This window comes from Tachyglossus aculeatus, chromosome 6, assembly GCF_015852505.1.
Source record: "Tachyglossus aculeatus isolate mTacAcu1 chromosome 6, mTacAcu1.pri, whole genome shotgun sequence".
NCBI lineage: Eukaryota > Metazoa > Chordata > Mammalia > Monotremata > Tachyglossidae > Tachyglossus > Tachyglossus aculeatus.
Genome location: NC_052071.1, coordinates 30,529,670 through 30,551,727, shown reverse-complemented (window position 1 = coordinate 30,551,727; position 22,058 = coordinate 30,529,670). Strand labels below are relative to the sequence as shown.

At 40.4% G+C, this 22,058-nt stretch overlaps 1 long non-coding RNA gene across 1 annotated transcript in view; it reads right to left on the bottom strand.

The window, feature by feature from the left end:
* The window catches only part of LOC119929463, a 287,602-nt gene that overhangs the window by 79,576 nt on the left and 185,968 nt on the right, over positions 1 to 22,058 (bottom strand). The gene's annotated exons all lie outside the window — the stretch shown is intronic.

Genomic DNA, 22,058 nt, shown 5'->3' with positions numbered 1-22,058 from the left:
GTAGTCTTATTTTTCCTTCCTTTAAACTTTCCAAAGTTGTTAATTAAAAGTATATAGAAATATTGAGAAGCAGCGTGGCTTAGTGGAAAGAGCATGGGCTTGGAAGTCAGAGGTCATGGGTTCTAATCCCGGCTCCACCACTTAGCTGTGTGACTTTGGGCAAGTCACTTAACTTCTCTGTGCCTCAGTTATCTCATCTGTAAAATGGGGATTAAGACTGCGAACCCCACGTGGGACAACCTGATAATCTTGTATCTACCCCAGCGCTTAGAACAGTGCTTGGCACACAGTAAGTGCTTAACAAATACCATCATTATTATTTACTTCAAAACCAACCATTCTGGCTAACCACTTAAATTGGAGGTTCTCAGATAAGGATGGTGAATCTTGCATAGATTGCTAGGTTTTTGGCCATTTTCAAGAAGTATTACTGCCTCTGGACTGGTTTACTTAATTTTCCTCTCCTAAGTGCTTATGGCAATGCTGTGCACACACAGTAAGCCTCAGTAAATACCACTGATTAATTGATTCTAGTGATCTGAATTCTAATTTATGTTCTAAAACTTCCTTCTGGGTTGACACCATTCTATAGTTGCAAAAGTGGATCATTCTCTATATGGCCCTAAACCTAGCCCTAATTAGTTTATTAACCCTAATTAGATTATTCTGTTGATCTAGAATACTATAATCAAAATTTTCAGTGAAGATTTGCCTAGTAATTTCTCCCTTCACCTCTTTGGAAATCCACAGATTTGTCCACAGTAATAATGATGGTATTTTGGACTATTTGTCCACAACAGTCACTCACACAAGAAGATTTGTTTTGTGTCTCATCCTGCAATCTACTATTAAAGACAGAAGTAAGACCCAAGGAGAGCAATTCAAACAGTATTCATTAGCTTATTAAACCAAAGCTACAGTGCGAACAAGTTTTATGGAATATCCAGAAATTCCTGCAATGGCAGGAACCTGCAAAATGCACCATAGGAGTCCCGCACTTTAGCTAATGGTGCCATAAATATCACTGATTATTCTCATTTTTAGGGCAGCATTAACAGCTCTAGCAACTGAATACCCAAAAGGTCAAATAAGAGAATGGGAAAAGATTTTTGTGATGAAAACCGTCCTCCCAGAACCTTGCCTGATGGGTGTGTTCCAGGCCTAACATCCCCTTGCTACTGTTGTAGTGAACCGCAGAAACACAATTGTTAAAACAGTTGGCAGTTCATAGGGACTCAATTAGAGCTCAAAATTGAACCTGGAGACAAGTTGCTTTGGGATATTATGCCCGTCTCCCTGGCTGCCAGCACCAGCAGTACAGCAGCTGGTGGTTTTCATTGCAACCCATCTCGAAGTCCCAGAACAGTTTAGGAACATCAGCCTTTTCGAATCTGGTAGGGTGCTGTATTTCAAAGGAAATGCAGTACATCTCCACTTCCACACTCATCCTGTGTTTCTGATGTTGTCTGCCTAGGAGGTGGTGGCAGAGGCCATTGTGTTGCATGTTTCTTCCATTCAACTAGGAGACTCGGGGTCGGGAAATGAAGGTAATACATCCAAAACAAGGCAAATGGGTGAATTTATCGTGCTTGATGGCGCACACAGCACATTTGCCTCGTTATCAGAAGTGATAAACCCAGGAGGGAGAGCATTGAGAAGTCCAGCTCAGTGATCCTGTCATGTACTCTAACCTCTTTAACACATTCCTTGCAGTGTGATGTTTTCCAAGGTGCACACACAGTATGACATTTGTCTGACAAACCGTCTTTGCAGGAGGAATCTGGCTACAACCTGCTGGGCTGAATGAAACAGAACATGAGTGCAGAGGCAGCTATAGAGTCTTCTGGTTCACATGTAAGTGTCACTGGGCACTTACTGAATAGCTCCCCTTTTGAATCCCTTGGATTTTTAGCTTGAGCAAATATACTATCATTAGTGAATTAAGATTTGGCCTTTTGAAAGCAAAGGTACTTTTATTACTACTTTTAATGTTGCATGCTGATCATTTTCATGTCCTGTGACTGTTGACCAATATCACTGACAGCTTTTTCCATCTTCCAATTCTGGCACGAAGACTGATCTTAATTCTTCAGCTTAGGGATTTCCGGAATTGACGTCTGATTTTTCTGCCACTCACTAAAGCATTCTTCCCTTGCTCATCCTCCCTGTCTCTAAATGCCTCTCTTGACACAGGAAAAATAGGGGAAGACCAGTAGACTCAAGCAGTAAACAAATAGGAACCCCAGATGTAGTCATGCTAATGACTTAATCAGCATGGACAAATGCTAATGAGCACAATTCAGTAAATGGTTCAAATTTTTCTCCATTTTCCACTGGGAAATTAGATTTAAGAAATAAAGCAAAGGTATTTCTTTTATTATCACACAAATGCAGTTCATATTAAAATCTATCATGCAGCATCACTGCTAACGCAAGTGTTTTCTCTACTGCCTGTCTTCATTAATAATTGCTATACTCTAATAAAATAAGGGCATGGAGAAAATAATACTTATTATGAATCCTCTCACACTGGCATACAAACATCCTCATTAAAGCTAGCGATCCATGTTTTGTTGTTTAGATAAATGTCTCTAATTCTTGCTTTTATATGCAGACCATCCATTTCTTTCCCTAGGAGCACAATCAAGTTTTCCCTTAGTTGATTCCCATTTTGATGCTGCCAAAGGAAGTTCCTGTGTGTCTAAAAAGCAGTGCTTAGGACTGTTGATCTGAGGATGGGAAGTTGATGCCTTAGCCCCCGATATTACCCACCTGATGGGCTACAGGAAGTGCCTTCCAGAGGGTCATCCCCTTATTACTTTGTGGGAAATAAACATAAATAATATGTCCAGTAAAATTTAGCACATCAGGTCAAGCCACTAATTCTGCACTACACTTTGGATTCTTTTTAAAAATAAAAGGTATCCAATAGCAAAGAATCACCCTAGGAAGTATAGCATTCTGCGTGCTCAACACAATAACTTAGCAAAGTAAATTAACTTATTTCATAAATGGCATCTGAGCAACATACAGGCATCTCTCAAGTTCTCTCTGTACTTTTACAATAAAAAACAATTTGGCTTTGCCTATTAATTTTTGTAGAGCCCATTAAAAGTAATACCACAGCTAATGTTATATCAGACCCAATTACGCTAGTGAACTGCTTCTCTATTTTTTTTTCTTTCATGCTGTGGCATTTCCTTTCCCCTGAAAACACTCTTTCACTCAGTCTAGCAATTAACTGCTTGAACAGTATAATAAGGAAGCAATTAAGAGGTGACAGAGAAAAATTAACACTCCATTTCACATTAAAGGCCAAGTGAGTATCCTTGCCATTGTGAGTTAAATGTGTCTTTGAAAACCTGTAGTTTGGATGTATTTTCCTTTTGAATAAGAAGCCAGCTCCATGTTTTTTGTCTAGCATCCCAATCTGAAAATGGATGATAACTAATTGGGTGCTGTCTGCTTAAACAGGCTATATTAATTGCAGTTTGTTCTCCTGTAAGTGTCAAGGAAAACAAAATCTTTGTAATGTGTAGGCACAATGCACGCAAGCTTAATTTGAATATGCAGGCCATGTACTAGTGCAAATAAAGCAAACTACTGGATGCAATGTTGCCATGGCAGACAGTATTTGCATAATAAATAACAGCTATCATGAGACTTTCTTTATGAAGTTCTCTGTTGTGTTGTCAGTTGTAAGGGCCTCCAATAAAGCAGCCAATATTGAGGACATAGAGTGTGTTTTGCTTGCAAATGCAACACCCGACGAAAGTCACTGTAAAGAATCAGTTTTTTTAGTGTCCTGCTAAATACAAGAGATTGCATTAAACATGCTCATGGGATACATGTTCGGGGGCACAAACACATATTTATGTTATGACAAATAGAAGACACTATTGCTTTGATCATCTAAGAACTCTAGCATCTATTTTCTCTCTTGTACCAAAATATTTCAGCACCTACTTGTACACTTAAGCCAATGGGATACGTTAGAGACCATCTTCTGTTCATTATGATAATGTCACAGAAACAGACACAATGGAATTCTACCTTCATTGGTTCCCTCATTTTCTTCTATGTACAATTTTTTCTATCTACAGTTTTTTTCTTTTTCTCTTTTAAGGGAGGTTGGGGAACTGATTTACTTTTAGTGCAAGTATGACATGGTATCCTTGAGGGCAGGGATTGAGCCTATCTACTCTTTTCTACTCTCCCAAGTGCAGAGTACCCAGTGCTCTGCACACAGGAGGAGCTCAACAAATGCCATTTATTGAGTGACTATTGACCTCACCTATGAGACTGGCAAACTAATTACATTTGGAAGGGAAATTTACTCCCTTTTCCACATGCCAATTCCCCAAATCCATCTTACCTTACCATGCTGTGCTCTAGTTTCCCTTTGTTGATCCATTAGGGAAAACAGCATCGCCTAGCCGATAGAGCACGGGACTGGGAATCAGAAGTACCTCGGGTTCTAATCCCAGCTTCACCACTTGTCTGCTGTGTGACCTTGGGCAAGTCACCCAACTTCTGTGCCCCAGTTCCTTCATCTGTAAAATGGGGGTTAAGACTGGGAGCCCCATGTGGGACATGGACTGTGTCCAACCTGATTAGCTTGTAACTGCCCCAGGTGTGCCAGGCACTTAACAAATATCTTAAATCCACATATTTGGTGGAATCAGGACAGAGATCCTGAAGAGAACTCACTCAGTAAGAATATCCTCCTTACTCTGTGCAGAGACAGCTGTTGCAAGTTTGGAGTCCTGTACCGTTAACCTGACGGGGTTCAACTGGGCTAGTGCATGAATCTACAGCTCAGCATTATTATGAGGCTAGTACAAAGAGCAATGTAAATAATTCCAGGATGAAAATGTGACACAAACCTGCAACTAAGGATTTTTACATCTTTCTGGTTTGGGTAGTAAAATGATTAGAATTCCTACTCCAGAAAGATGAACATTAAAAACCAAACAAAATCCCACTACACATCTTCATACCAAACAACAAAACCTCCTCTACACATTTTCAAAATTTTACTGTTCAGAGAGATGGACTATTAAGTTCTTTTAAAAAAATACATTTCAATGACTTAATGCTTGAAAACTAAAATTTTCCCTACTCTTCTGAGAACTTCTGATTCAGGTGTTCTGGGAGAGCAATTTTCTCTGGCTAAGTTACCCATCTGAAAGTAATGACTTGTAATGGAAATAGGAAGAGAGGCAGCATTAGTGGAAGAGCACCATTAGAATATGCTGTATTAAAAAAAATAAACATATGAGCCCTTCAGCCTTTCTAGCCTTTAAAATGAAACCTTAAAAGCAAGGCCTCTCTGAGGTGCTTTAATATTATTTAATAATAATGGTGAGAGTGGGGGAAATGGCACAAACTGGTCAAACTACAGTAGAATCAGATGCAGAGATTCTGGGAGGCTTGGTGGTTATGGGTGTATCCTAAAGGCGTTTTACACCGTAACTTAATTTGGGGGAGAGAGTGGGGTTTTATATCTTTATTTAGAAAGTAATGGTGCTGTCCACTAGATCACTAAGAAATGTTAACCCTGTCCCTGAAAACTCATCGGTCTAAGAATTTGCTATTGGATCCCCATATCTCGTTACAGTAAGGGAGCTGTGTTACTAAGAAACATATTTTGTTCAATGTCTCTTCTACCACTCCTGCTCTCTGTCCTGTTATATGGAATGGCTCAGGGTTGCATTTGAAAAAAAAAAAAAAGAAAAACTAGATTTCCAGGCTGCTACCAGCAGGCTCCAAGCCATCATCCCTCTACTTTCTGGTATCCTTATTCTGGCATCCTTATCATTTCTGGTATCTGGCATCCTTAGGAGAAGGGGTGACTAATGGATACCTTCACTGCCTCTCCTTCTTCAGTTGTGAATAACTTTGTTCACCTCTGAATGGCAACAGCTGAAGGCTGATGGAAATGGTGGAAGGAGAAATCACCACAAAACTCCCAATTTGAAGAGATTGCCAATGCTAAGTGATTTTCAAGGCAGCTCTGGAAATGTTCACCTCCTTTCCTTCCAAACCTATTCCTTTAAAACACAACTTGAGGTCCTCTTCTTCCATAAGTCCCTACCCAATCAATTCTACTTTTTTCCTGTCTCCAGCTCCCTGGTAAAATTCAAGCAAAGGCATAAATTAATTTTTGTAATTTCTAGGTATGCACAGTCAGGTTCCCTGGAATGTGTGTTTCAGGCCATGTCTCCCCACTCCTCTAAAACCTCCAACTGTTGCCCATCCATCTTCACACCAAACAGAAACTCCTTCCCAACCCTCCTACTTGGTCTGAGGGGAGCGGGGACTGTCTCAGACCCAATTCCAGTGATTAGAAGAGTGCCTGGCACAGAGCAAGTGCTTAACAAATACCACCGTTATTATTATTATTACCATCAGCTTTAGAGAATTCATTCAGTTCTCCGCCTTCTTATCTAACCTCGCTAATCTCCTACTACAATTTAGCTCACACACTTCACTCCTCAAATACCAACCTACACACTCTGCCTCGTGGTTCAGTGGAAGGAGCCCAGGTTTGGGAGTCAGAGGTCATGGGTTTGAATCCTGACTCCACCACTTTTGTTTAAAATGGCATTTATTAAGCACTTACTATGTGCAAAGCACTGTTCTAACCACTTGTCAGTTGTGTGACTTTGGGCAAGTCACTTTACTTCTCTGGGTCTCAGTTACCTCATCTGTAAAATGGGGATTAAAAGTTTGAGCCCCATATGGGACAACCTGATTACCTTGTATCACTCCCAGCACTTACAACAGTGCTTGGCACATAGTAAGCGCTTAACAAATACCATCATCATCATAATTAGCTATTTTGGTTAAACAATACCACTATCTGGAGAGAAACAATCATGATGATGGAAGAAATGGTTGGGTTTGGCCGTGGATATTTACTGCGACAGACATTTTCTTTCAAGTTGCATTTGTCAAGAACTAATTCAGGGAAACACACCTACACACAGTCATAATCAATAAGACTATTATGGTCAATTTTCTTACAACTGAGTTTTAAATAGATACATATTTGTTGCTTTTACATTTTCACATCTTGACTTCTCTCATGCTGTAAGCTTTTCGAAAACAGGGACTTTGTGTATTTCTTTCCTGATGAAGTCCTTTTTCCCCCCTGCGTTGTCTTTCCACTTGGATCTGTACCCTTTAAGCATCTGATATTCCCCCCATCCTCTGCCCCACAGCACTAACGTGCTCTGCACGTAGTAAGCGCTTAACAAATGCCATTATTATTATTATTATTATACCCATAATTTATTTATATAAATACCTGTCTTCCCCTCTAGACTGCAAGCTCCTTGTGGGCAGAGAATGTATCTACCAACTCTGTTGTATTTTACTCTTCCAAGCACTTAATACAGTGCTCCCCAAGCATTTAGTACAGTGTTCTGCATACAACACTCAATAAATGACATTTAATCAATGGAGCCTTGATTAAATGTCCCCTTGATGCAGTTGTGTGTGTCTTATGCCCTATGGTGTGAGTGTCATTTCTGAAGATAGCAAGATGATGTGACAGAGCAGCCATGGCCTAGTGGAAACACCATGGGCTTGGAAGTCAGAAGGACCTGGGCTCCAGTCCTGGATCTGCCACTTGGCTGCTGTATGACCCTGGGCAAGTCACCTAACTTCTCTTTGCCTCAGTTTCCTCTTCTGTAAAATGGGGATTCAATTACTGTTCTCCCTCCTACTTAGACTGTGAGCTCCACGAGGTAGAGGGCCTGACCTGATTAACTTGTTTCTACCCCAGCACTTAGAATGGTGCCTGACAGGTATTAAGGGCTTAACAAATACCAAAATAATAATAATCCATGCATAAGGTGTTTTATCATAATAGCATTTATTAAGCATTTACTTATGCACTGAGATCTGTGCTAAGCATTAGGGCAGACACAAAGTGATAAGGTCAGACAGAATGCGACCAGAAAGACTTTGCATTTGGACCCTCCTGGGTGACACTTGTGTGCTTGGTTTGAGATAGGGATTAAATATTAAATACCTGCTCCCCTCCTACTTAGAGACCCATGCAGGACAGAGATTCTGTTCAATCTGCATACATTGTATCTACACAAGGTCTTAATGCGTAATAAGCATATAACAAATACTAATATCATTATTATTATTTATTCCCTTTGGATTGTAACCTCTTTGTAGACAGGAAGTTGCCTACAAAATTTACTGTAACTGTAGTCTCCCAAACAATTAGTGTACAGTGGCCTTTTTTATTGCATTTGTTAAGAGATTAATATGTTCCATACTGGGATAAAGTAATTGGGTTGGACATAGTCCCTGCCCCACACTGGGCTCACAGTCTTAATCGTGGCTCAGAGAAAAGAGCCTGAGCTTGGGAATCAGAGGTCATGGGTTCTAATCCTGGCTCCACCACATGTCTGCTGTGTGACCTTGGGCAAGTCACTTAACTTCTCTGGGCCTCAGTTCCCTCATCTGTAAAATGGGGATGAAAACTGGGAGCCCCAAGCCCCACGTGGGACAACCTGATCACTTTGTAACCCCTCAGCGCTTAGAACAGTGCTTCGAACATAGTAAGTGCTTAAGTACCATCATTATTATTATTATCCCCATTTTACAGATGAAGTAACTGAGGCACAGGGAAGTGAAGTAACTTGCCCAAGGTCACATAGCAGACAAGTAGAGGAGCTAGGATTAGAACCCAGGACCTTCTGACTTCCAGGCCCAGTAAATGCTCAATAAATACCATTTGATTGATTGATTTCCTGGTTTCTAGAAAGATGATACTCAGGCTTTGGCCAGGCAGCTTTGAACCTCAGTGGCTTTAAACATTACCTCCTAAAACCTTGGCTTTGATATTTTTCTGTTGTTTGTCCTTCCATTCATAGTACTGATTAAATCTGGACGTTGGCCATTATGTGGTTTGGCTGTGATTACTGGGGCCTTCCAAGAGCTCACAATTGATTCTGCTGGAGCTTTTAATCATGCATCTTCCTTGGTTCCCTCTAAATACAGGAGAATTAATTTTGGCCCTAATTTGTGATTATTCAGATATCTATGAAGAAAGATTTTTGGAGTCTAATAACGAGCGTTATACTAAGCTAATTCAACAAGTTAAAATTATTCGGGTAAGAAGCCTCAACATGCAGTGGCAAAATATGATTACTAGCATGACATTAGAATGTTAGAGGCAATGAGACCCTGATGTTAATTGGAAACTAATTGGAGTGGGATTAAAATATCCTGAAATTTAAATCCCATTCACCTGAAACAGGGAAAACCAAAAGAAAACTCAGTATATACTGGCTGTTGTGTTATTTACAGTCACTAGTACTTTTTTCTGAATATAAGAGTTCTTTAGATTTGTTGATACTACATCCGATACAGAGCACAGCATGTGTCAGTTCACACTATGTCATGTGACACAAACTACTTAATATAATCTGACTTACACTGACATTTATATTGCACTGATTCATAGAAGGAAGAAATAACACTTTATTTCACAAGTGGATGATTATCTTTGCCAGTTGATATTATTTTGCTATTTGCAGATAGGAATGGAAAAACAGGTATTTTATTGAACAAGCATCTTTGAAAGAATACCATGGTAAGAAATGTGATGGGCACAGATTTGAGAGGGATAGTAGAGCTCAGGCAACAGGAACAAAAGAAAATGTTGTATTTAAAGAAAGAACTATTACATAGGATAAACAGTTTGACTGAAAGAGAACCACAAAATTAAATAGTAGCCACCTTAAAAAGTGGAGTGATAGAGCATTAAAGAAGACGTGCCTAAAGTTAAAGGAGAATACGAAATGCCTTTAAAGAAGGATTCACAAGTAGGTAGAAGGGTACAGGAAGAGAAATAGTTCAATTGAAAAAAAATGTCAAAAATCTTATACCATTCTAAAATAGGTTGAGAGAAGTAAGAAAGAAATAATGTCCCTTTAGAAGCTATAGTAAATGGGTGCTGGGAATTAAACATGTCATAGAACGAGAGTAGTCCACGTGGACACAGCAACATGACCGGATGATGTGTTCGACTCTACAAAAATGCCCACCTGAGTTTTTTTGAAATTTCATTGCACCTTGTCATCCTTGTCCCCAGCTGCTCACTCTTCCTGTTCCCACTCTTTCCTACCCCTTCTGCACCCCTACCTCCCCTCGACCCCACTCTCAATGGGGTTATTTGAACCCTCTGATACTTTGGTTTCTCTGCGCTTCCCACCCAGAGCCCCATGGGCCAAATCTATTCCCATCTTTCTGGGACCCCAGCGACTACCCCTCACGCCACTGGCACACATTAATATGAAAATGAATGAACAGTCAGACATGGAGGGCACAGCTAGCAGTTAAAACAGCAGCAACATCTTGGAAGGCAAGATGAGAAGTCCTAAGAAATATCCACTGGGCTACCTAAAACACCCTTCCAATCTGCCTCATTGGAACAACCCTTTGAGATGAGTGGAGAACAGTGTGTATCTATCCCTGTTCCTGCATCATCCCATTCCATGCCTTGGGAAATAAAGGAATCATTGGTGGGAAGGAAAAATGATCAAATTCCCTTTTGCTAATACCACTAAGGGTGCACATTCTAACACAGTTTCATATATATATATGTATGCGTATATATATATATATATATATATACACACACACACACACACACATTTCTATAAGGTATTGGATCTAAAGAAAAAGGAAGTTTTCAACTTTATGACTGGTACCGGGTGGTTTTCAGAAAAAGATAAGTTGTTGCTATTGTCTTCTACAGAGAAGGAAATAGCATTAAAAACACATGCCTTCTAGCCATGAACAATGGAATTTTGCTTTCTACTTCAGAGCCTCTTACCTGGGGCCTGTTAATGGACACATCCAAATTAGTTGGCATGGCTCTTAAAGAATGAACATGTCCTTTGATTACAGATCAGATGTCATTTATTTGTCTGAAATTTGGGATTTTCACCTTCTTCTTAGGCAGAGTAAGACAGGCATTCATGCTTTCTTAATTGATATGTTTTGATCACAAAGAAGCAAAGGCTAGTATAATTCTGATTTCAACACTGTCTAAATGAAAGAGTCAACACATCAATCTTTTTAGCCCACTACAGAACTCTAATTTCCATTCTGGTATCCAACAACTGACACTCTAAGTAGCTCAGATTCAAATGCAAATGGGAGGATAAGAATATAGAACACTAATATAGTTTTGTCAGGCAATTCATTCTAAAAATGAGTGAAGTTTAGAAACACAGGAGTTAAAAGATTGTTTTTTTATTCCTTTAGTTTAAATAAGCATAACTGGGAAATAAAGCAATACTTTGGATTCTTCCAAGAGAACACATGGAAACTGGGTTATTTTACCATTAGTTTTTGAGATTGTATGACCCTAAAATTCCTTTTATGCTTTGAGGTTGGCAGAAAAACATGACAAAAAGGTTGCTCTATCCAAACACATCACTGGCACTCATAGCTACCCTCAAATTATGGTTGTGTTTGCTTGGGGAAAACCTAACAGCTGAATGAAAACATTTCATGCACTCCATCTGTGTCTAAATGGTGCTAACAGTAGCTGGCATGTCTGCTAACATTAGAAAGATGAGATGCTAGTATTTTTTTTACATAGATCAGCAAAAGAAAATGTAAATCCAACCCTGTCAATATTTAAATCATGGGATGCTTGCCACTGGAACGGGGTACAAAGTTCTGGTAGCCACATTTTAAGAAAGACATAATATAGACAAAGGACAACCAAAGTTAATAATGAAATTGAGTAGCTCAGTAGGAAGATACACTAAAATGGTTAGAGTCTTTCGTCTGAAAGATGAAGTTTGAGAGGAATCACGATTGACTCTTTCAACCGTGGAGGGTATTTAGTAGGGTAAGCGCTGATTGGTTTTCATCAAATTCTTCAATACCCATCGCTAGATTGAGATTTCTCAAAAACAGGGGCTGTTTCTTTGCTTTTCCTACATGCTCTCAAATGCCCAATACAGTGCTCTGTACAAATTAGAGTATCAGTAAACACCGATGACTGGCTAAATGACTGGAGCTTGAAAGTTCTAAGCAATCCACAGGAAACAATACTGTACACTATCAAACATGAAAGCATCGATTGCCTCAGGATACTATGCAGGTAGAAATATGAGAAACATGGCAATTTAGTATACAAAATCCAATTTTGGATTATATAATGCTCTTAGTGAGAGTGGCCACTGACAGCACAAGAGAATATATTCGCTTTTCAGACACAGCTGATACTGTATAAGTGATGATGTCATCACTGCCATTTTGCTGAACTATGCCAAGTTTATCCAGGTGCTTCTGCTCAGGACTCCCTGTCCCCTCACTATTTGCCTCAGAGCCTCGTGTTTCCCTTCCCAGGTTAACTACTGATTCTGAGCCCCAGAACTGGTGGTTGGAGCCATGACGGAAAAGGGCTAGGTGCTGAAAATAAAAAACAACAACAAACCCTCCATGTGCTGTAAAAAGGAGCAGGACAGTTGAAACCATAAAGACCAGAATAACACTTGAAGGTTGGAAATCTCAGTCAGATACACTACCATTAACATGCCCGCATGAAACACTGCAATGCAAAATACTCATGAACAAGGCTATGCAACAAACATGCAGCTTAAACTGAGAAAGCTGCCCAGATGATTATATGAAGCTGAATTGGAATCTACTGTTAATTTTCAAAAAAATAATTCAAGCTACTGGAGCTTATCTGTCTTATTTAGATTGTAATTCCTGGGACTGATTTGCTTTTTATTACCAAAGAGAACCTAGTTGACGTGCTGTACCTAATTATAAATTGTACCAATCATCAACAAGACCTTGGAAATCTTGTACATCACGGAGACTTCCTCTGTCCTTACTTTTTTTATAGTGAATATGATCCATGGGGCTGTTTGGCTGTCAGTCCCCAGGGCCTAGTTCAGTTTGTTTCAATAATTCAACTTCCCCACTGTTTTTAGGCAATTAGAAAATTTCCTATTTGTTTCCTGCTGCAATTCTAAATACCGTGATACATCATCCAAAGGTTGAAAATTCAGTGTTCTGCTATGCTGTGTTTCTGCAAGATGAAGTCTATTGATCACTAGAAGCTACATCATCTTTGAATACATTAGCACAGCAGCCATCCTGACAACCCAACAGTGTGCCAAAATGATGAACATCCTGGCTAATATTGGTATGATGCCCACTCTCTAACAGAGAAGTTCTCCAGGAAAAAAAAATCTGTCTGAATCAGAAGACCTGTTAATAGTCTGTTACCTAGAGTTTTAAATGGAATATGGAGCTGCTGAAGAGACAGTCTTCTATTAACCCCATAGGGGTTCTCTTATCTGTGTCTAACTAAAGAGGTTGTCACTCACAAGGAATCTTAATTCTAGGGTTTATTCAGTTATGCTTTTTGTCCACTAGCAAACACATTGAAAAAAAAATAATTCCAGCTTGTTGTCAGTACAAATTTCCTTTTATATTGTTAACCTTAAGGTCTTCTCATAGGTGTCTGTGGAACTAACAAATAAACCTTGTGTAGAATTTTGATAACTCTTTGCTTTTAAGAAACTCAAAGCATGCTTGAAACATGAGGAATCCTCAAAAATAACCAACAAAAAAGCCCTAAGAAAACATGTGTGCGTGTCCTGTGGATCAGCAGACATTAATGCTTATGCTACTCAATTAACCTGATTGGTCACAAGTGAAATGCTGAGCAACTGGATATTTTTAATATTTTCATTAGCATCATGCTCAGAGCAGATTACAGGCTAGGGACTCATTTTATAGAGGTGGAATGGAATTGGGGTAGGTGAGTTCAATCACCGGTCTGATGGTAAATGTGGCCATTTTACAACTTAAAAACATCAGGACTTGCAGACCTTCAGTGTTCATTTATCAGGACAAAGTATATTAGAGCTGTGGGGAAATGTACAATGTGGCTAGAGAAATCTTTTGTTTCACCAATGCCACAGACAAAGAGAAGTGACAAGTAATTTAGTTAAATAAACAAAAGAGTGGAGGGGCAGCAATCTAGATTCTTGCATACACCTTGCTACTCTTTTATCACAGACCAACAACATCATTAATTGGTCACTGATAATGATTCTAATGGAAATCATATTCATTCATTCAGTCGTATTTATTGAGCGCTTACTGTGTGCAGAGCACTGTACTAAGTGCTTGGACAGTACAATTCGGCAACATATAGAGATAGTCCCTACCCAACAAAGGGCTCATGGTCTAGAAGGGGGAGACAGACAGCAAAACAAGTAGACAGGTGTCAATACTATCAAAATAAATAGAACTATAGATATATACACATCATTAATAAAATAGAGTAATGAATATGTACAAATATATACAAATGCATATCCATGAGAAAGGAGGTTTTTTTCCCTTTTCTTGAATTTCTATGAGTCACAGCATGTACGAAGTAATTAAATTATTTTTTAAAAGTATCACGTTAAGTAACTAGACATTATTTCCACAGACAGGTGAAGTCATCATCATCATCACCATCAATCATATTTATTGAGCGCTTACTGTGTGCAGAGCACTGTACTAAGCGCTTGGGAAGTACAAGTTGGCAACAGATAGAGACAGTCCCTACCCAACAGTGGGCTCACAGTCTAAAAGATGTCCTAGCAGCTTCAGTATCCAGGGGCGAGGGAGGGAGGGGGGAGAAGCTTGATCCTGGGGCCCGGGTCTGCCACACAGCGAAAAGAGAGGGTGGCATCCGCCAGGCTCCATCATCCAGGGGGAGGAAGGGGAGGTGTCATCCGGGAAAGTGGCTCGATCACTTCACCTCGAAAGGAGGTGAAGTATAATGTTTTCATCTGCTTTTTTCCTCTATGGGCAAAATTAACACTCTCACCCTTTGCCCCTCAGGCAGTCTATCCACTGTGGCTCTCTCTCATCACCCATCTGTTGCTCACACCCTCCCTTCTACCTGAAACTCCCTCCCTCTTTTTAGGTCTAGCCTAGCACTGCCCTCCCTACTTTCAAAGCCTTCCAAAAATCTCATCTCCTCCAGGAAGCCTTTCCTGATTAAGCTCTCATATGCCTCACTTTTCTCCTATCCATTAATGATGGATAATTTATTAAGCACTTACTATGTGTCAACCACTAGTCTAAGCACTGGGATAGGCACAAGTTAATCACATTGGACACGGTCCCTGTCCCACATGGGGCTCATCGCCTAAGTATGAGGGAGGACAGATATTGACCCCCTGCCCCATTTCACAGATGAGAAAACTGAAACATCTAGTGTTAAGTGACGGGCCAGAATCACACAGTGAGCAGCTGGTAGAGTTAGGATTAGAACCCAGATCCTCTGTCTCCCAGGCCTGTGCCTTTGCTACTAGGCCATACTGCTTCCCATTACCACTCCAGGGTTTTCATGACACCTAAGCTCTTAGCTACTCACCTGCTCCCTTGCAGCAAGAACTTAAGAACATATTTTGAACTCAGCTACTACCCCTACCTGTAATTTACTTTAGTGGCTGCCTTTCCTGTTAGATTGAAAACTCCATGAAGACAGGGATCACCACTTAACTCTATTGTACTCTCCTAAGTGCTGTGTACAGTGCTAGCCATTAATAATAGTAATAATAATTTTGGTATTTGTAGAGTGCTGACTCTGTGCCAAGCACTGTACTAAGCACTGGGGTAGATACAAGATAATTGTGACAGACACAGTCCCTGTCCCTCATGGGGCTCACAGTCTCAGTGGGAGGGAGAACAGGTATTGAATCCCCATTTCACAGTTGAGGAAAGGGAGGCACCGAGAAGTGAAGTAACTTGCCCATGGTCCCACAGCAAGCAAATGACAGAACTGGGATTAGAACCCAGGACCTCTAACTCCCAGGCCTGGGATCTTTCCACTAGGCTGCTCTGCTTCCAGAGAAAGTGCTCAGTAAATGCAAATCATTGATTTATGGTATACACTAATCAATGTCAATGAAACAGAGTCTTCCCAAAAAAGTCCCCTAACTGCTCTGCTATATCAGTGCCCTTTCCTGAGCTCAAAATCTCTGGAGGGCATGACTTACTCTCTTCTGCTCCATGACAACAGGACAGAGTGATAATAAAGCATGTAGGGAGGCCGAGAATTCTGAGTTGACAGATGATTGTCAATGGACTGTGGTCACCATGGCCTCATGCCTATACCTCACACATGGGTTGGGGGCTAGGAAGAAAATATGGAGATTTTTCTTTAAAATTCATATTCTGCTTGGGCAGCAGTAAACATAACGTGTTCTGAGGTTCCTGTAGAGGCCTTCTTGATATTAGTGGAGGCGTTTTTGACACTAGTAGGGCTTTGGGTTCTTCCTGAAAATAAAACTCCATCATAGAGATCGAGGTTTGAATTTATCCCTGAGTCCTGGTTTATTTTTACTCTTTCTGATCAGATGACCAAGATTCTTACCAAGCATTATGTCAAAATACCCTTATTTTTATGGCTCTAATCATCATCACATCACTAAGGGCAATGTTCAGAGGGAAAATGAGTTTATTTTCAAGGAAACTGGGATCGGTACAGTCAGATGCGACTTCCAATTACTTCACTGAAGCAGAAATGGTGATCGCAGAATTATGTCATGTTGAGAGTAAGTACATAAAATTCGAGGCATTTTTAGGATTTTAAAATTATAAAGATATAGGTATCATTTATAAATATTATTTGATCTATATCTCTTCTATTCTGTCCTTTCCAGGGTTTCTCCTTTCAAGAAAGAATTTAAGAGGATAAAAAAAGAAAGTAATCTTAATCCATGTAATTACTGTAATTGACTAATGGGGGTTTTTCCTCAGCAATCGATGAGTTCTCCTTTTTGGGGGATGCTTGTTTACAGCTGTAAAGGATCTGGCCTTCCTTCATTGTCAATCTCTAACTGAACTAAATACAAGAACGGCTAGAGTTCTTAGTAAATGGTTGGAGTACTTGAATTTTACTTGTAACAACTTATTTTCTCAAGTTTACACTCCACTTGTTTACCGAAATGATGTTTAATGAACTATTCCTTGGTGGCAGGGCAACTAATAAAACATAAATCACACTGGATTCTACGTACAATACATGCGCTGGGAGGATACGGTCATGTGAACTGGCATTTGTTTCCAGCTGTTTTCTTGTCATTAGCTTTTAATTTCAACAGCTACCTACTTGTGCCGCTTCTCTTTTTTCTCAGCTCAGGTATTTGTGAAGTTAGTGTGATTGTCAGTTCTGTTCTGCTTGAAAGGTTTCAGTGTATGTTGCTATGGCAACATGTGCCAGAATTGGAAATAAATGAAGGGGGTATCAAGGACTTGACGTAGCTGTGATGAAGGCTTAGTGCCGAAATGTTAGCTATTACTTCGGTGGATTCTAGGTTATTTGACAATGAATCCATTTTAATAGAATATTTAAATGCTTTCTTGAATATATATTTCCTCTAAATTGAAATATGGATAACTGGATTTAAAGTAAATGAAAATTTTTAAACATTTTTGAGTGCATATCCGTTGGGACATTCTGTAACTAAATGAACAGCGTAGAATGACATGCAGTAAAGCCTAAGTGAGTAAGTAATGCAAGCAATTTTGGGGCTCTCTGCATCATCCTTACAGACTGCTCAAATCTTGTCTCTATCTTTCATTTTTTTAATCAACATGGGGATAGAACTCTAGAAATTAGGTAAAAGGTTGAAGGGTGCTTTGAATATTAAGGTAGTGAGGAGACCAAAACCAGTCCAGAATGAAGCCTTACATTTCCTACCTTCTGTAGTCTTAGGTTGCCAAGAAAACTTCAATCATAGAAACATGCAACAACAATACACGACTTTTATTATTGGTAAACACTTCAGAGGAGCCATAGTGCTATTCTTTGGGCCCACTTAGGGGCCCTCTCTTCTCCCTGTCTATTGGCTTTAACGTTCACATTGCTTTTCCTATCTTTCCAGGGTTATAGTTATTTTGGTTGTATACATTTCTTTATTTTGTGTGCATGCGTGTACTTACAGACTTCCCTCTTTCTGTTGGTTTAATATGTGGTGTTGCCTCCCTCTGCTTCTACAGCTATTTCTTCCTCTTTTGTCTGCTCTGGGTTTATTATTACCCCAGCTCTCCAATTTTCTCAGGCATCAGGAGGGAGTTTTAAGACTCCACGCAAGGAATTTCGGGCCTCTTAGAAAGTCAGACATTCCCTAGACATGTTAATTGTCCTTTAGGAATTTCACTCCATAGCTTGTGAAATAAAGGAAATTTGGTTTCTCTGTTTTCAAGGAATAGTGCTTAATATCTTTTTTAAAAGTCTTTCCCTTCAAGGCCTGAGGAAAAACCACAGCCTCGATTCTAGGCATAACATTTTAATTCTCTATAATGTTGTCTACAAACCTGCAGTTTAAGAACAACCATCTTTCTATGAGCTAGACCTTTCTCCAAAGATTGTAGATTTGTCATCACTTGTGCTCTGTCTAGATGTGGAATTCAATTCCCTGCTTTCTGTCATGGATATTAAAGACTCTGAGGCATAACTGTACCCACAGGAGGTAATCTACCAGAATGCTAGTTAGTCCTCTGAAGAGCTTCTTGGATTAGTTTGAAAATTCTGTTCCTGGAACATCCAGGAGGCTTGGACCATATTTCCACAATGGGAGGGAGGTACTGCTGTAGGCTGTAACTTTGTTAAAGGGAATGGTGAGTTCTGACCATCTTCACTGCTCCAAACCCTGGGGCAAATGTTTTGGGGTTCCTATTGGGGTTCCATGCCTCAAAAGGTTTGGGGTTCACCCAAGGCTGCACAGATTTTGGTGGCAGTAATGAGGGGCTATGATAGCAGGTGCCCTGTTCCCACTGTCACTGATAAAAAGTGTCCCCTAAAGGCTGAGCCATGTAAAGTATCCTTGTGTTAGCCCCACAGTGGGTAATTGTACATGGGAGGACATGGCACATGTCTTTAAGAGAATACTCTAATTAAGAAGGAAGAACCTCATTAAGTTTGGACTGAACACATTAAACTTTTCAGGATTGGATACACCCACTCGTCCAAACTTTAGTGATGCTCTATTAAACCCAAGGTTCTAAGTGAAATTTATGTGGAGTCAGTTTTCAGTGATTCAGAGGAAGGGGGCACATCTTTAGAATGCAGGCCCCCAAGCCACAACGGCTATGCAAATCAGAGTAAATGCTCAGTAAATAGAGTTGTTTGACTGACTGATGCAACAAGCTCAGGGAAAGCACTGCAAAGCATGGCACCTAAGCAAAGCAAAACATATTAAAAGATTGTAACTTTTTTAAGTAAATAAGTTTAACATAATTCTCTCCAAAGGTGAGAGGCCTCGCCGGATGATCCGTGTTCCATTTTTTTTTGGAGGTTAGCCAAACATTATTTTTCATAATGGCAATTAAACTTATTACCAAAAGACAAGGTTTCTATCCCAGAGATCTGAAGAAGAGCAATGGGCTCTTGCCTGAATTTGGAACTTGGCTAACCACTGTGTTCTGTGGGAGGTGCGTATACCCCTGTGGTTCTCGGTGCTCAAATGCTGGGGAAACTCCAGGTTTGTGACTCTATCGATCAATCATATTTAACACTTATTGTGTACAGAACACTGTACTGAGCTCTTGGGAGAGTACAACATAATAGAGTTGGTAGGCATGTTCCTTGCTCAGCACTTAGAACAGTGCTTTGCACATAGTAAGCGCTTAATAAATGTCATTATTATTATTATCTTACCGTCTAGAGGGGGATACACATATAGCTGGACTCTAGGCTCCCATGGCAGTGAGGGAGAAAGGGGCCTGGATTCCATGTTGTCTTGGTAGAAGGCGAAAAACCCACCCACTAGGGTGAGAACTCCTGTGGACCACGAATCAAGATTTGAGGTAATTCCTACCTCAGCAGTGCGACGTAGTGGATAGAGTACAGGCCTGTGAGTCAGAAGGTCATGAGTTCTAATCCTGGCTCTGCCACTTCTCTGTTGTGTGACCTTGGGCAAGCCACTTAACTTCTCTGGGCCTCAGCTACCTCATCTGTAAAATGGGGGATTGAGACTGTGAGTCCCATGTAGGAAAGGGACTGTGCTCAACTTGATTTACTTGTATCCACTGCAGCACTTAGTACAGTGTGTGGCACACAGGAAGCTCTTAACAAATACCACAATTATTATAGAGAAGCAGCATCACTTAGTGGAAAGAGCAAGGGCTTGGAAGTCAGAGGACGTGGGTTCTAATCCCAGCTCTGCCACTTGTCTGCTGTGTGACCTTGGGTAAGCCATTTAACTTCTCTGTGCCCCAGCTACCTCATCTGTAAAATGGGGATTAAGACTGTGATCCCCACGTGGGACAGCCTGATTACCTTGTAACTACCTCAGCGCTTAGAACAGTGCTTTATAAAATACCATCATTATTATTATTATTGCTCCTTTTTCACATTTAATAGCAGAATTGAGATAGATTAATAGCAGAAGCTTGGTAATTGGAGTAGTAGTGATAGCATTTAGTGAGTGCCCACTGGGTGTAGTGTCTTGAATATTTGGAAATAAACAAACAAAAAAAAAACATGCAAGTGATGCATTCCCTGCCTGCAAGGAACTGAACACTCCAACAGGAGAGACAGACATAAAAGTTCAATAGAATAAATATACTGATTCAAATTTGGTAGGTAGGTATAAAAAAGTACCTGTGTGCTACAGATGACCAATGAGTTTACATGTCTTGGAATGCTGGGAATTAAGTGGGAAGGCAAGCTGGTGGAGGTGGGCTTACAGGAGGGCTTTGCTATGGGAGAGGGCTGGTCTGTTGAATGTGGGGAGGGAGGAAGGAAGGGCCAAACTGTGACCACAGCATGAGGGGAAAGAGGTGGGTGAGTCCAAAACTAAAAACAGTGAGAAAGTTAGCTTAGGAGCAGGGAAGCAAACAGGTTGAAGAGCAGCAGGTGAAAAAAAAAACCAGATGAATAAGGTGGGTTCATTCTGAGGAGATCCTTGAAGCCAACTGTGAGGAGTTTTTGCTTGAGGCAGAGAGACCTAGAGAGAGCCAGTGTAGAGTTTTGAGGGGTGGGGAGATGGGTGCTAAGCAATTCTTCAAGAGGTGATATAGACAGCTGTGTGTCATATAGATTAGAAACCTGGAAGCACTGTCAAAATGAGGTTTTAGAAAAATTATCTGGGCAGCAGAGAGATAAGGACTGGAGAGGCTGGAAGGAGGAAGATCAGTGAGGTGGCTGATACAGTAGTCTAGCACCTATCAAGATGGTAGCTTTGATGGAGAAAAAGGGGTGGATGTGGGAGATTTTGGAAAGTGAGAGCCAGCAGGATATGACAGGAGATTCAGTGTGAGAGTTGAAGAAGAATGAAGTCAAGGAAATTGCCCAGGTTATATCAGTCTGGGACAGGGAGGATGATGGTGCTATTAATTGAGATAAGAAAATTAGGAGGAGGAATACTTTTAGGAGCTAAAATACGTTCACGAAGTGCCTGTGGAATTATCCGAGTGGATTGTCATGGAGGCAAGAGATTTCCAGTTGGATGAGAGACTTAAGAGGTAGATTTAAGAGTCATCTACATAGAGGTGGTTGTTGAAATCATGTGAGTGGGCGGGCTCCAAGAGAGTGTGTGAGTAAGGCAACAAAGTCTGGGGGAACCAGAACAGAGCTTTGTGGGGGCAACCACAGATAAGGGTGGACAGAGATGAGGAATTACCAGACAATGAAATTGAGAAGAATTGTCAGATAGGTAGGAGAAGAACCTGGTGAATACAACTGTTAGCAACACCAAGGCCAGAAAGTATTGCAAGGAGAGGAGATGGGGTTGGAGACTTGCCAAGCAGGAGGAAAGGGTCAGAGGTGGGAAAAGTGAAACCAAGTAAGGTCTGGGGAATAGGTTAGCTTGAGAGGAACAAAGAGTGTGTTTGTAGTGGGTGAGGAAAGTGGATAAATAAGGAGAGAGAGCACTGATGAGCACCTTAAAGCCCAAGTTAAGGAGTTCCAGCCTGTGGAGGAAAGGAATGGTTAAGAATTACAGGTTTGTGTAGAATGGAGAAACAGAGGCACAACGATA